Here is a 15,673-nt window from a genome sequence, read left to right as displayed (position 1 = left end):
CGGTGCCCAAGCGATGGGTAACCAGAGGGAAGTTGCGGTTCTCGCAACGAGGAGCCCTAGACCCGGGGAAAAAATTATAAAATAATTTTTGGGACTCCAGAGAAGGGTTATTGAGGTTCCCATGGCATTAGAATGCCAAGAAAATACCTAGAAAAATTTTTCAATCGGTACAGACAATTTTGACCCGTTAAGCCAAACGAAGGGCATTTTGGTCATTTCGCCTTCAGAGGTGATTTTTGGCCGACTTGTCCAGTTAAGTAAATAATTATTATGACATAAAATATGAATTAATATTGATAAAAAAATTAATTGAAAGTGAGTAGAGAAGAAGAGAAAAGAAAATACAATAAAATGCCAATTATGACATATTATGAGGTCATTTAAAATTGTCCACCAATCACAATTAAGTAACCATCAAATTAACTAATAAAAAGAGTCAAAAGAGAACAAAGAATTAAAAAGCAAACAGCAGCCCTTCTTCTCCTTCAAAAAAACGTTTTTCACCTCCTCCCTCACTCCTCCATTAACAAACTTTCTAAAGCTTCAATTTCCATGCTTTCCTCACCCCAAAACCCTAAGTTCCTTCACTAAAAACTTGTCTCTACCTCTTGGGAAGTGTTTGGCAGCCTAGAAAGGGAAAGAAAGTGAAGATTAACTTGGGAAAATTCTGCCCTATTCAAGGTTAGTGCATTAGATACTTAAAACTCTTTATTTTTTTTTTATATGTAACTTGAATTGAGTAAGAATTGTAACTAAAATGAACAAGAATTATGTGTATACATACTATGAATTTTCGGCAGCCCTTGTGAAGGAATTATTTTGATTGTTTTGATGGACTTAGAGTGAACTAGAGCTTATGTTTAAAGTGTATACATATACATATACAAAGAATGAAAGAGTTGAATAAGGAATTTGTGAAAACTCGTATGGGAATTAGGGTTTTGAGAAGTGAAAAATTGACTTGGCTTAGGAAATTGTTAGAGAACATTTTAATGGTCAATTAGTGACCATTTTAGGTAAGTTGACCACAATTTGGACTGAAAAATAGTATGGCAAAGTGAATGTGTAGGCTGCCCTAGGACAGCAGCAGGGTGACTGAAATTTCAGTCCACTTGGACTGCCATAACTTGGGCTGTGTTGGTCCAATTGGTGTTTGGCCAATTGGACATGAAACTAGGCTTATAATGGCACATTTTTGCTGAAGAAACCATGCCCAAAAGACCAAAGCAAGAGGACCAAAAGTTGGCCCCAATCCGGACACCCTGCAACTGATTCTGCAGAATGACCAAATAAACAGTAACTATTCATTTGGCCATAACTCACTGTAGATTCGGTCAATTGACCTGAAATTTTTACAGAAACAAGTTAAGACATAGACAAACAACTTTCATGAAGAAACCTACCCCAAATTATGGCCAGAACCAATTCAAAAATGCAATCACAGTCACTGTTCATGTTACTGTAGATATGGTCAATTCTGCAGATTGGCAATCCGGCCAGCTGTGGTTTTTGAGCCATATCTGGAGCTACAAAACTCCAAATGGAGTGATTCAAAAAAGGAAATTCAACTAGACAAAATAAGGAACAACTTTCATGTTTGTCATATCTTCAAATTCCCACTACAACAGTGCTTAATGGAACAGCAAACTTATGCTACAAAAACTGAAATTTTCTGCCCTCTTGGTTTTAAGTTAGAAATGGTAATGGTGACCAATTCCAACAAGTTTTAAAGGCAAAATGTGGTATGTTGGGAGTGCCAAAACCAATGTACCTAATTTCTACCTAAAAGTCAACATATTAGTTGACCAAAGAGGTGAATAGTGACACCGAAATTTGAAATTCAAAGATTGAAGAATTTAAAAGTTTCAAATGCCCTAATATACCTAACAAGATTGGTTTGGATAGTTTGGCATGCCAATAGGGTTCAGTTAGCAGTACTGCACATGGCAACATGCCATTCCGTGATTTTATGGCTTTTAGCCATTCTGACCTTGTATTGAGATTTGGCATTGTGCCTGATGTATTTCTGACTTGTTAGCTGTTACATTTGCACCGGGAGATGCATATGTGACCGATGGTGTGACGGCCCGAGGTACTAGGTACCCAGTGCCAGTTTACCCGTTTATCCAGTCCAGTCATCTAGTGTAGGTTACTTGGGCAACCAAATGAATGAAAGTGAACAAAGTTAATGAAATGATGGATATACCAATACCAAACAAACAAATCATACACATTCTATACATATTTATTTTCTGCTATTTTCTTTTATTATATTATTGCACCACTAAGCATTATTGCTTAGCGCGTTGCTTTTGCCACGCGTAGGTACTGGAGATACAGATCGTGAGCCCGTGAGACCGCAGATCGGGTGAATCCATCCTGCGATTCTCGCACGATGTCCGTGTCACCTCAACTTCTGCAGTGCATTGGTAGGACACTAGGTGTCATTTTGGCATTCTGTAATAAATTTTGATTTTCTCATATGTAATTAAACTTGTGTAATGTCTATTAATGTTCATGTAAATTATAAAAATTTCATTTGTGAATGGAAAAGTAAATGTTTATTTGTAATTTATACTTGATTATCACATGTGATGGATGTTTGAGAAATGAAAAGGTTGTTGAGAACTGAAATTGAGAAATATTGTTGAGATTTTGGATATTGGAGTTTGAGATGATGGAATACAAATATTGGAAGTGTTTTTAACAGTTCAAGAATCATTTTCTCCATTTTTAGCCGGTACTACGCCAGATTTTCTTTAAAATCTTCGGAACCTCAAATAAATAATACTTTTGATAAATGGCTAAAATAAATTATATTTCATAAATTATATTTACAAGCATGGTATAAATTAATTAAGGTATATTAGAATGTGCCGGTACACCGTGTGGCATTACTTACTCGGGTATACTGTACACGGGTAAGGGGTGTCACACTAGAATTCTAAAATACAGAAAACCGTTACAAAATCATCAACTAAGGCTGAATACAAAGCTATTGGTGCTACTACAACTGAGGTAGCATGGCTGCAAACATTACTTCAAGAAATTCAAATGCACACTTTTTCCACTCCAATCCTATGGTGTGATAACGTAAGAGCTACTTAACTCTCTGCAAACCCAATGTTTCATGCTAGAACCAAGCACATTGAGTTTGATTACCACTCTGTTCATGACAAAGTAGCCAAAAAGGACTTAATTGTCAAGCTATTTTCTTCCAAGGATCAACTAGCGGACATTTTCTTCCACGGTAGTGCCAAGAATTCCTTCGTGATTGGCTGACAATTCGAGCAGTCCTTGCCTCGAATTGAAGGGGCATGATAAGGCTTATCATATCTTTGTGATGTTATTGTATATAATTATAACTCTTCGTATTTATCTTGTAACATCTAGGATTTATCATGCAACGTATAGCTATATACAATTGCTCATTCTATCCATACAATGCTTAAGCCTTTGATTCAATAATCCTACACGTAGGACATTTGAATAGAATGCCTTTATAGCAAGCATTAAAAGAAAACAAATTGTTCATACTAGATCGACTACCATGGTATCCATCTTCCATTTCAATTTGAAATAATTATGTCCTCTTAAGTTTAATTTTGATTAAAAAAAATGGTCTCTCAATCTAAAATTTATATTTATGTAATTATTTAATTTTTATTTAAAAATTAAATTAAAATAATAAGAAAATAATTATATTCAAATAATATATAAATATACAGTATAAATAATTATATAATTAAAATATACAATTATTTAATCATTTGAATAATATAACTTTTTAATATAAAATATTAATTAAACATAATTAAGTATAAAAATATTTTTTAAAATTTTTTTAAATAATATAATTATCTAAATAGTTAAAATAGTTAAAAAAATAAAAAATATGCTTTTCTAAATTTTTAAATTTTTTATCTTATAATTTTTTATTTTATAAAGAATTAATTTTATTTATAATCATAATTTTAATTAATAAATAAGTAATTACAAAAATTCCTTTAACCTGATTTTTGAAAAAGATAAATTATAAAAAGTTTATTTAAATTATTTAAATATAAAATAAATAATTACTTAAATACAAAATTTAGATTAAGGAATCAATTTGCCTGCAAAATAAAACTTGAGGAACGTAAATATTTCTAATTGAAAAGAGAACAAAAGAATTGACTACAAATTTAAAAAAAAAAAAGTGAACTTTCTGTTGATACAATCAAATTTTAGAAATTAATTTTTTTGATAAAAAATAGAGATTAAACTGTAATTTTTAACATATTTTAAAAATAATTTATAATTTATTTTAAAAATTGAGAAAACATAAACATTGACATGAGTGTTAAAAAAAATAATTATAATTTCCATAAATGACAATAATTTTTATAATTATAAATTTAATAATTTTCAATAGCATACTAGTAGAATTTATTACAAAATTTCATTAAATATAATATCAAACATTAGTTATATGGTGTTGGCTTTTGTCTTCAAAAGCTTCAACCTTAGCATTAAAAAAATAATAATAAAATTAAGTCAAAATTTAAAAAGTTACCATTAGAAGTTTTAACACAGCACCGTTGGCGCAACTAGATATCTTATATCTTTTGAAAAGAAATAAATAAATAACTTACAAAAACTTATCAGAATTTTTAATTGCTTATAAGAATTTTAATAACAATTTAATCTTAATTTTTATTGTTTTATTTATTTACCACAGCCTACACTAAAAAAATTTAAAAAAAAATAACAACAAAAATTATTGACCAAATATGCCTATACTTCATTAGTAATCAGGATTATCGACGAATTAATGACAATTTTTTTTTTCATAAATTCTAGCGTGAGTAATTTTTATTGACGAAAAAATATTATCTCTAAATTTATCGAGAAATTATTTTATAGGTAAATTATAATTTTTTTTTTATGTAAATAATTTTGTGGGGGGATTATAGGCTAATAAATTACCGACTATTTATCAACAACACTTTTATTGGTAATTACTAACGATAATAAATTTTTATAGGTAATTATCAATGACAATAAGCTATCGTAAATAATTACCAATGATAATTTTTAATAGCTAATTTTTTTTTCATATTTTTAATTTAATTTTTTACTTTTTAATTTAATTTTATTTTTAATTTAAATTAACTTTTAAATTTAATTTAATTTAAAATTTAAATATAATTTAATTTTTAATTAATTTTCAATTTTTAAAATTTTTTATTATTTTTAAATTAAATATTAAATATTAATTATTTTAATTTAAATTTAAAATTATTTTTTAAAATTTAAATAACTTAAAAAAAAAACTAGTAGGTCCCAAAGTAGACCCCCATAGTGGTTATGCCACAATTGTTATATATCGGAGAGTATTTTTTGTTTAATAGAGAAATTAACTCCTCTCCTATCTATTCACAAACGATGTAAAAATTTTACATATTTTGTGATTTACCGACGAATTATAGATGAAATCGATATTTGTTGATAATTACAGATGAACAATTTTTTAGGTAAAATTTTTTAAACTTTTAATTTTTTTTATATTTCTTCTTAGTATTACTGACTAAATACGGTTTGTTGGTAATTACCGATAAAAAAATTTTGTATATAAACTTTTAATTTTTTTTTAATATTATCGACTAAATACGGTTGATTGATAATTAACAATGATAGATTTTTGTAGGTAATTCATTTTAAAAATTTTATTTTTTATTTCTTTATTAATATTACTAATAAAAAATATGTTTATTGGTGATTATTTATGAAAAATTTTCATAGGTATTTATTTTTAAATTTTATTTTTAATATTAGTTACAAAAAATGAGTTGGTTAATAATTACCAACAAATAATTTTCATAGGTAAAATTTTTTAAGCTTTTTAAATTTTTTTTTTATTTTTTTCTTAATATTACCAACTAAATATGGTTCATTGGTAATTACTGACACAAAATTTTTATCAGTATTTATTTTTAAATTTTTTTTTTATTTTTTTTTTAATATTACATACAAAAAATGAATTCGTTAGTAAGTACCGATAAAAAATTGTCGTAAGTAAAATTTTTAAACTTTTTTATATTTTTCTTTTTTATTTTCTTTTTAGTATTATCGACTAAATATGGTTTATTGGTAATTACCGACGTAAAATTTTTATACGTATTTATTTTAAAATTTTATTTTTTACTTTCTTCTTAATATTGCCTACAGAAAACGAGTTCGTTGGTAATTACTGATGAAAAATTATCGTAAGAAAAATTTTTTAAGTTTTTGAATTTTTTTTAATTTTCTTTTTAATATTATGAACTAAATACAAGTTAGTCGATAATTACCAATGAATCTTTTTGTTGGTATTTTTTTTTATTTGGTTGCTAGTTTTGCCATTAATATTAGGTGCAACTTTTACCTATGAAATTGTTTCATCTGTAATTTTGTCAATATGAATTGGTTTAACTTTTATTTCTCTTTTTCATTGATAAAAACATCGGTGAATCATCAATAAATTACTAACGAAATTCTGTTATCAGTAATTTTCATAATTATTTTTAAAATTTCTTGTAGTGCTACATGTTAATTATCACATACATTTTTTTTTTCAAGTACGCAATATTGTCTAGCAAGTATAAGTGAATTATTGTATGAGAATTTTTTTTTTTTTTATTAAGTGGCACATCACCAATATAATTAAGAAATATTCAACAGCAGTTGAAAGGAATTTTATGCACATCAAATTGAAATATATGAGGTTTTATATTAAAAATTAAAATTTATAGATCATATTATTAATTATAGTATTATAAATTTAGAGATAATATATAAAATTTTCCTATAAAAAACTTGATAAAAATAATATTTATTTTATGCACATCAAATTGAAATATATGAGGTTTTATATTAAAAGTTAAAATTTATAGATCGTATTATTAATTATAGTATTATAAATTTAGAGAATTAATATAAAATTTATCTATAAAAAAATTGATAAAAATAATATTTATTTTTACTTGATAAAAATAATATTTATTTTTACCTATAAATATAGGTAAAAATAAATATTATTTTTATCAAGTTTTTTATGGATAAATTTTATATATTATCTCTAAATTTATAATACTATAATTAATAATATGATCTATAAATTTTAATTTTTAATATAAAACCTCATATATTTCAATTTGATGTGCATAAAATTCCTTTCAATTGCTGTTGAATATATATATATATATATATATATAAGTTGTATCCATGACTTGTATTTCATTGATGCTTCAATAAATAAAAGAATTTGTGATGGTTATTATATACACATAAGGCTATTCCCTCTCAACAGATTTTATTCCTTACTACTAATATCTTCATGTGTTTTATGCTGAAATGAAATTTTTATTTTTGCAATCATTCACTGGCCCTCTTATTTTTTTCCTATAAAATCTAAGGTGTCACAACATATATTCCTTTCCTTCTCTGAGAAATAGAGAAGTTCTGTAACCAATATTAAAACAACCCAAATGGTTTATCCAGTATTTAATAAACTAACTCAATGTTTATTGCCCTTGCAGCAATCAGCAATTCATAAGCTGGGACCTCGCAGTCTCCCTAAAATTCTTCATTCTCATCATGCAGAAATGGGTGTAGCAAACTCCCAACCCTGATGACCCAACTCGGCTACTCTTCAACAACTGACATACTGGCCCACAATCCACCCCTTTGGCTTGAATGTTTTGCACTTACCATTTTGACATTTCGTGCGTTTAAAATGCAATTGAAAAAATAAGCTTAATTTTGTGTTTCCCGTTGCAGTTGAAGTGCACAGAATGACGAACTTGTAGGTACTAAAAATATTTACTGATGTAGAATCAACCAAACATAAAGTAATTTTTCATATATTTGAGGATATATCACTAATGATTTGAAGCTAATTAAACCAATAGGTTGCTAACAATATTAGCATTTATTTCTCTTCTATTACTACTTAAATTTTGGGGAAGATTAATTCATTTTTCAAACTGATGATATGGAAATTTTAGATCAATTTAATTAGTTGGATCTATTTTAATTTAATTAAACTCAAATAAATTATTTTATATATTTTAATTTAATTTAGATAATAATTAAATTATGTGCAACTAATTAAATTATTCTAAAATCATTAAATTTGGTGCAACGAATTAAATTATTTTGTATGGACCAACCAACCATGTAGATTAATTAAATTTCATTTGTTAGCGAGATAAGAATTAGCTCTATCATATACTTTGGCTGCAACTACAATATTTCTCTAAGTCCTTATTAATAGATGCCTTCCCTTAGAACCTTTTTTTTTTTTGGCCCCCCTTTAGTCTTTTATTCACACATCATTGAAAGTTTTGAAACTCTGCAAGTTCAAGGCTTAAAGCTTTCAAGTGGTCAAGTTTTCATGTTTAAGTTCATCATTGTTCTTTGTCAAAGAAGAAGCGATTGAAATTTTGATTCAAGATGAAGTCTCTATCACCCTTGAATCATATGTACATGAATAACGGAACCAGAGGAATTAAACTTTGTTTGTTAGGGAAAGTTATAGAGATTTTAATCCACTTTCAAGATCAATAGAAATTTGACAATTTGTACTTATTTTTCCTCTTTGAATTTTCACACATAAATTTGTGTATAAATTTAGAGCACGCCTAATGGGGTAACCTTTACCTCGAATGTGTATAATTTTTTCCTTTATTACAATAATCATTTGTTTCCTCTTCCATTTCGTTTCATGAATTTTAATAAAATCTTAGTTTATTAAAAAAAATAATTGTAGTAGGCAAAAACATGCAAGGTAATTTTTTTTTTCCTTCGTAATTGGCATGCTGTTCAATTTGGTAAAATATGTTTGCTATTAAGACTGATTAACTGTTGGGTAGTAAAAATTTGGTTAAATTACAAGTTAATTTTTAAGGCATGTAAAAAATTATAAGTCAATTTTTGCTTTTGAATGAGAAATAATTTAATTCGTAAAACTTAATTTTGTTAATGGAATAGTTCCTCCATTTAACTTCCCCATTAATTCCCTTACTCTATTTGCAATTTGCAATAATTATGCCCCTTAAATATAAAAGATTAAGTATTTATTTATTTTATTTTTTAAATAATTATATCAAAATAATAAAAATAAATTATATTCAAATAATACATAATTAAATAATTATATAATTAGAATTGATAAGTATTTAATTATTTAAATAATATATAATTATTTAAATATAAAATATTAAAACATTGTTAACCAAAAAATTTTTTTTCTAAAAATTTAAATAAAATACTTTTCTAAATAACTAAAATATTTAATATATATAAATAGCTATTCGAATTTTTTTTATCTTAATTATTGTTTTCAATTTTATAAAGAATTAATTCTTTTAACTGGATTTTTAAATAATCAAAATTATAAAAAAATTATTTAAATTATTTAAATATAAAATAATTAATTAATTAAATATAAACTTTTGGTTTAAGATATGATTTTTTCAGCAAAACAAAATTTAAGGGATGTAAATGTTTCAAATTGAAAAGAGAGTAATAAGAAAATTAACGATAAATTTAAATGGATATATCATTCTATTAATAGAATCAAAACAAACCATGTAAATTAATTTTTTTGGTTAAAAAAATAAAAACTAAACTGTAATTTTGACATATTTCAAGATTAATTTATAATTTATTCTTATTTTTTTAATGAATTAAGAGATGAATGTTAAAAAACCATTAATCGCAAGTCTCCATAACTAACAATGTGATAAATTATTTTTAATTTTTATAATTATAAAATTAATAATTTTCAATAGCAAACTAATTGAATTTATTACAAATTTTCGTTAAATATAACATCAAACATTAGGTATAGAGTGTAGGCTTTTGCCTTCAAGAGCCGAAATCTTTAGCTTTTTTTTTTCTTTTAACAACGTTACGTTAAAATTTTAAAAGTTACCTTCAGATGTTTTATAACGCTAAAATTAACTTTATAAAATATATCATTGTTGGACCTTAAAAGCCTAACTAGACATCTTATTAAAAAAAGGTGATATTTAAAATATATATGAAATTTGTTAAAAAAAATTAAAAAAGTAGAAAAAAAAAATAGAATAAATAAGTTGTGCTTCACACTATTTGCGTTTCACTGATCCTAAAATAAATTAAAAAAAAAAAAAAATCAATGATAGTATCACAGATGTAAAGCTCTTCACCCGATCATACATTTTATACCTTGCCTTCATGTGTTTTGTGCTTAAATGAAAATTTCATTTTTTGCAATCAATTGATCCTCTTCTTTTTTCCTATAAAAGCCAAGGTGCTACAACATCTATTACTTACCTACGGCCCTGGGAAATAGTGAAATTCTGTAAACAATATTAAAATAACCCAAATGGTTTATGCCAGTATTTAATTAACTTATCCAAAGATTTATTGACCTTGTCGCAACCAGCAATTCTTGAGCTGGGACCTCCTACCTTCCCTAAAATTATTCACCCTCATCAATCAGAAATGAGTGCAACAGACTCCCAACCCTGATGACCCAACTCTGCTACTCTTCAACAATTAAAACATTGACTCACAGTCCACCCTTTCCCTTGCACCACTATTTCCCATACACCCTCGTCATCCTTTCCTCTACCTCTTTCTCATGTCTCTCCAGTTGATCCACGAATATTACCCCTCTTCGGTCAATTTTGTGTTTCAAATCTAGTTTATGATTCTGCAGCAGCAAATAGTTTAGCACTTAACAATTTTGGCATTTTGTACACTGTAACTGTAAATATGAAATTGAGCTTAATTTTGCATTTCAAGCTGCAGTTAAAGTGCACGAAATGGCAAATTGGTAAGTGCGCAACATATTTACTGAAGCAGAATCAACCACATACAAGGTAATTTTTTATAGACTTGAGGATACATCACTAATAATGGTTTGAAGCTAATTAAACCAATGATTTGCTAACAATGTTAATATTTATTTCTCTTTTACTACCACATTAATTTTGAGAAAGATTAATTCATTCCTCAAACTGCATATTTGAAAATTTTAGATCAATTAAATTAATTTGATCTATTTTAATTTAATTAAATTTAAACAAATTATTTTGTTTATTTTAATTTAATTTAGATATTAATTAAATTATTTGCACCTAATTAAATTATTCTAAAATCATTATATTATAACTCATAACTAATGTCTAATTAAACTATGCCACGTGACGTAATGATGTTGTATGGGCCAGCTAAGAAATGCCATGTAGATTGATTAAATTTCATCTTTTGGCAAGAGATAACAATAAGCTCTATCACAGACTTTTACTGCAACTAAAATATTTCTCTAAATCCTTATAAATAGATGCCTTTTTTTTTTTTTTAACACGCTTTTTGAAGCTCTGAAGCTCTCTACAAGTTCAAGGCTTAAAGATTCCAAGTGGTCAAGGTTCCAAGTTCTTCAACCAAGAAGAGATTGAATCTTTGACTCAATATCATGTCTCTATGACCATTGAATCATGTACATTAGTAGTTCAATCAGAGGAATTATACATTTTCATTAGAGAAAATTATAGAGATTTTAATCCACTTTCAAGATCAATATAAATTTAATATTTTGTACTTATTTTTCCTGTTAATTTTCAGACTTGAAATTTGTGTACATGGGCTAATTTTTACCTCTCATCTTCTTTTTTTGTCAAGTTGAAATCAAGCTCTTCATCAATCCCTAATGGTACAAAAAAACAACATTATTTCTCTCAAAGCCACTAAAGTTAAGAACACGGCTTTCTTTAATGTTGAGACGTTTATTAATTCTAGCCTTAGCTATCACAAAAGTGAAATCAACTATTAAGTTGCATCAGCAAATTGTTCCTTTATTGCAATAATCATTTGTTCCTCTACAAGCATTAGGATTAATTGACGATGTTTAACTGTTTTACCAAAGTCTCCTTACACACCATCAAGTAGTGCCTTTGGGACTATGTTTGTGATAATGACTAACACAATATTATCTGATTTGTAATTTCCATGGTACAGATATGGGTATGATTATGAAATATGCTAATTTTTATAATTCACAGCACAGTGAGATAAGCATGGTTAATAAATTATATGGGATTACACAATATACTTAAAATATATATATATATATATATATATATATATATATATATATATATATATATATATATATATATATAGAGAGAGAATTATATGCATGAAAAATATATAATTCAAAGCAACTATTTTATAAAATTTAAACGACATGTATATGTAAAATGTAAATAATAAAAAGCAAAAAGAATTAATAACTCTAACTTTTCTTGATTTAATTTTTAATTTGTTATGATAAAAACTTATTTTCTATGAAATAATTAAAAAATATATATTTTTTAAGTATTTTATTTAATTAATATAAATATTTTTATTTTTTACATTATTTCTTTTTCTTTTAAATACTGTCTATTTTTTTAACTCATCTTTTATAGAATTCACTATGGCGTTTGGATATAAAAAACTCGAAACGTGGTATGAAGGGGTAGAAGCGATTTAGGTAGCATTGGACTGCCACCATGCCTATGGAAGATCAAGTTGCCAACTTTGCTAACCTCATGGAAAATCTCACCGGTACGCACACTCGAAGAAAGATGCCCAAATTGCTTTTTTTTTTTTTTTTTTTTTTAACAATGTGGAGAATTTGACTGAAAAGGCAACAGCCTCTAAATAATTAGTTTTATCACAAGCTTGAGATGCTACAGAAATCTCTTATGCAACAAAGCTTACAAAAACCATACAACTTCTTGTTGATGGTTCCATCTTTACTGTTTGATTGACAAATATTAAATATAAGTTTAAAGGGATTTTTATTTGCATAAAAATCAAAGTGCATGAAAATTTTATGCCATAAATTAAGAAGGACCGCACATAAACTGTCACGACTCGATCCTACGGGCTGGACAGACACTAGGATTTGGGTCAGCATAAGACCCTCAAAACTCGTAATAAGTTTAACTATTCATTAGCCAAACCTTAAAGCCCATATACAAGCTCATTTTTAATAAATCAACCGGATAGAGTTCGACCATAAACTGGACCATCCAATGGAGAGTTTTTAGCTCACCCGACCTATGGTCACAATATAAATATATATGGGGAGCTCAGCTTTCCCTCACAATCATCAACAAATCATTATGAAATCAAATGGGAGTCCAACTCCTTCGTCCAACAAGTCATCCATCCACATATTTACACATACATAGATTAATAAGTTACAACCCCCAAATAATTAATCTTATAGTCCCAAGCTAAATAAAATAGTTCTACGCATGCGGAGATCTAGAATTCAAATTTAATAATATAAAATACGAAAATAACTGTTAGTAGACCTGAGAGGTTAGAAGCAGGTTAAACACAAGAATAAGCTCTCCTGTAACCTAAAAAAAAGTAGGGTGAACAGAAGTGTGCGTTCGACTCATAGAGTAAGATATTGATTTTACATACAATTTCTATAATTATCTAGTACTAATGCATCCCTAAGAATAAAATGCAGCATAGATCAACAATTTTAAACAATTTCAACAATACTCATACAAAGAATAATTTGGAGCACTAATACACCCGTGTGTCACACCAATATAAATACAATATGGGAGCTGATCCCCTATACAGCTCTCTTAATCCAAGGCTTATCAGTGAGATCAACTCAAGCCGAACTTTCTCTTACAATCCAAGTGCCGGGGTCAACGAGATCAACTCAAAGCCGTACTCATCCCGACTTATCACAAAAGGATCGGTCCCCAAACGAGACTAGCTCAAGCCGAATTACCCATCCTACCCATATCTACCACCAATACACCACATGCACGCCGACACACACACAGCTCCAAATTACCCTAAGCGACACCTACATCAAACCATCAAGTAAAGATGCAACACAAAGCGTGCCTATAGTAGCTAATACATATATCTATAAGTGATGCATAGGCATACTGTAACATATAATAACAATAGTATTGAAGTTATAAATAAAATCAATATCTACTCACAGTACTTCACAAGTTACTACGATGGCTGGGCAGAGGAGGAAAGCTAGCCCGGCTCACCTAAATAATTACATTACAAATTGATCAATATTTACTTAAAATAAAACTTTGAAAGAGTTAAAGACAACCTAGGTTTTGTTAAAAATTCAACAGAATTTCCCTAGTACCTAAAACCTACCCAACCTACAAAATTGCTAAAATAACACTTTTAAATCATGCACCTCAATCCATATCCCATCAACATCATATGGCCCCTCCTGGACCCTCCAAACTAGGCAATAATCACAAAATTAAAAAAATTATATTTTAGCCCCTAAAACTAACATTCTACAAATATCATTCAAACTAGCTCTAAAAATTCTAAAATTTTGCCCCACGATCCTAAACAAGGTTATAATACCATTGCAAGAAGAATTATAATTTTCTAATCACCATGAATATTTTATAAATTTTTATTCTAAACTTAATACTAGATAATTAAGGAAACTTAGAGTTCGGGTTGTTACATTCTTTCCCTCTTAAGAAAATTTCATCCCTGAATTTTTAAATAAATAGGGGATATTAAAAAGAAGGATATTAAAATATCTTATTCTTCAAACTCTTTGTATGTTAGAGTTTACATTCTACTGCTCTCTAGCTTTGCTATAGTGTCCTAGCTAACATCGTCATTTCATAGTGAAACTCGTATCTCAAACCACTCCTCAATCTTTTTCTAACATCTTCAATACTCACTATACCTCCACCGTGCTTGACTTGATATCTCATAACTTCAATCAACTTTGTTGCTTACCCCTCTTCCATTGTGCCCCAATGTGTCTCTTAATGACTTCAGTCCCTATTCCTCTATTTCAACAACCTCTGCTCCCCAAAAACATGACTTATGTTCCTTATCCTATGGTATCCTATGAGATGCTTTCTTGTAGCACCTATCATAGGCATCTCATTCGAAATTTCTACTTGTCCTATGACCTCAATGGTCAATACCTATGCATCTTCTCACTCCCATGATATTTTGAATTTCCAATCTCCTTTTTGTCATTACTTAGGTCCTTAGACCAACCCTTATCCATCTTATACAACTAGTCATGTAGAGTTCCATCTAAATGCCAAGTGTACCCTACACCATTTATGCTTCCTCTGCACTATGATATGGTATCCTGTAGCACTAGCCTTTGTTTCCCTTTCTTACCAATCTCTGTGGTGCAAGGATGTGACTCATATTGTCTGTTTTATAACGTCTCATGAAAACACTCTTCTTAAACAACTACTTTTGCATGCACCTTACCCAAGATCATTGCTAATTTTGTTGGCTATTGAAGCTTTAGCTAGATCTTCCCATACTAAAAGCATTTTTACTTTCCTAATTCCATGATACTGCAAGCTTCTAACTTACTTTGTGTCACCAAAGAGTTCCTTGTAACAATTCCTACCTATCTTAGGTAATTAGTTGTGTAGAGTTCCACCTAGTTAACACTACTTATCATAGCCTACTCCTTTCCTGAAAAAAGAGTTCCTTGACTTCTGCTTGAAACTTCTTACTATCTAGCATGCTTTTGAACACATTGGTACTTAAATCGAGGCTTCATTATTCCTTTAGCCTAGCATCTCACCATAACTTGTTTTAAACATCTCTTAGT

The sequence above is a fragment of the Hevea brasiliensis genome, chromosome 5 (genome assembly GCF_030052815.1).
Source record: "Hevea brasiliensis isolate MT/VB/25A 57/8 chromosome 5, ASM3005281v1, whole genome shotgun sequence".
NCBI lineage: Eukaryota > Viridiplantae > Streptophyta > Magnoliopsida > Malpighiales > Euphorbiaceae > Hevea > Hevea brasiliensis.
Note: the sequence above shows the minus strand (reverse complement) of the source record.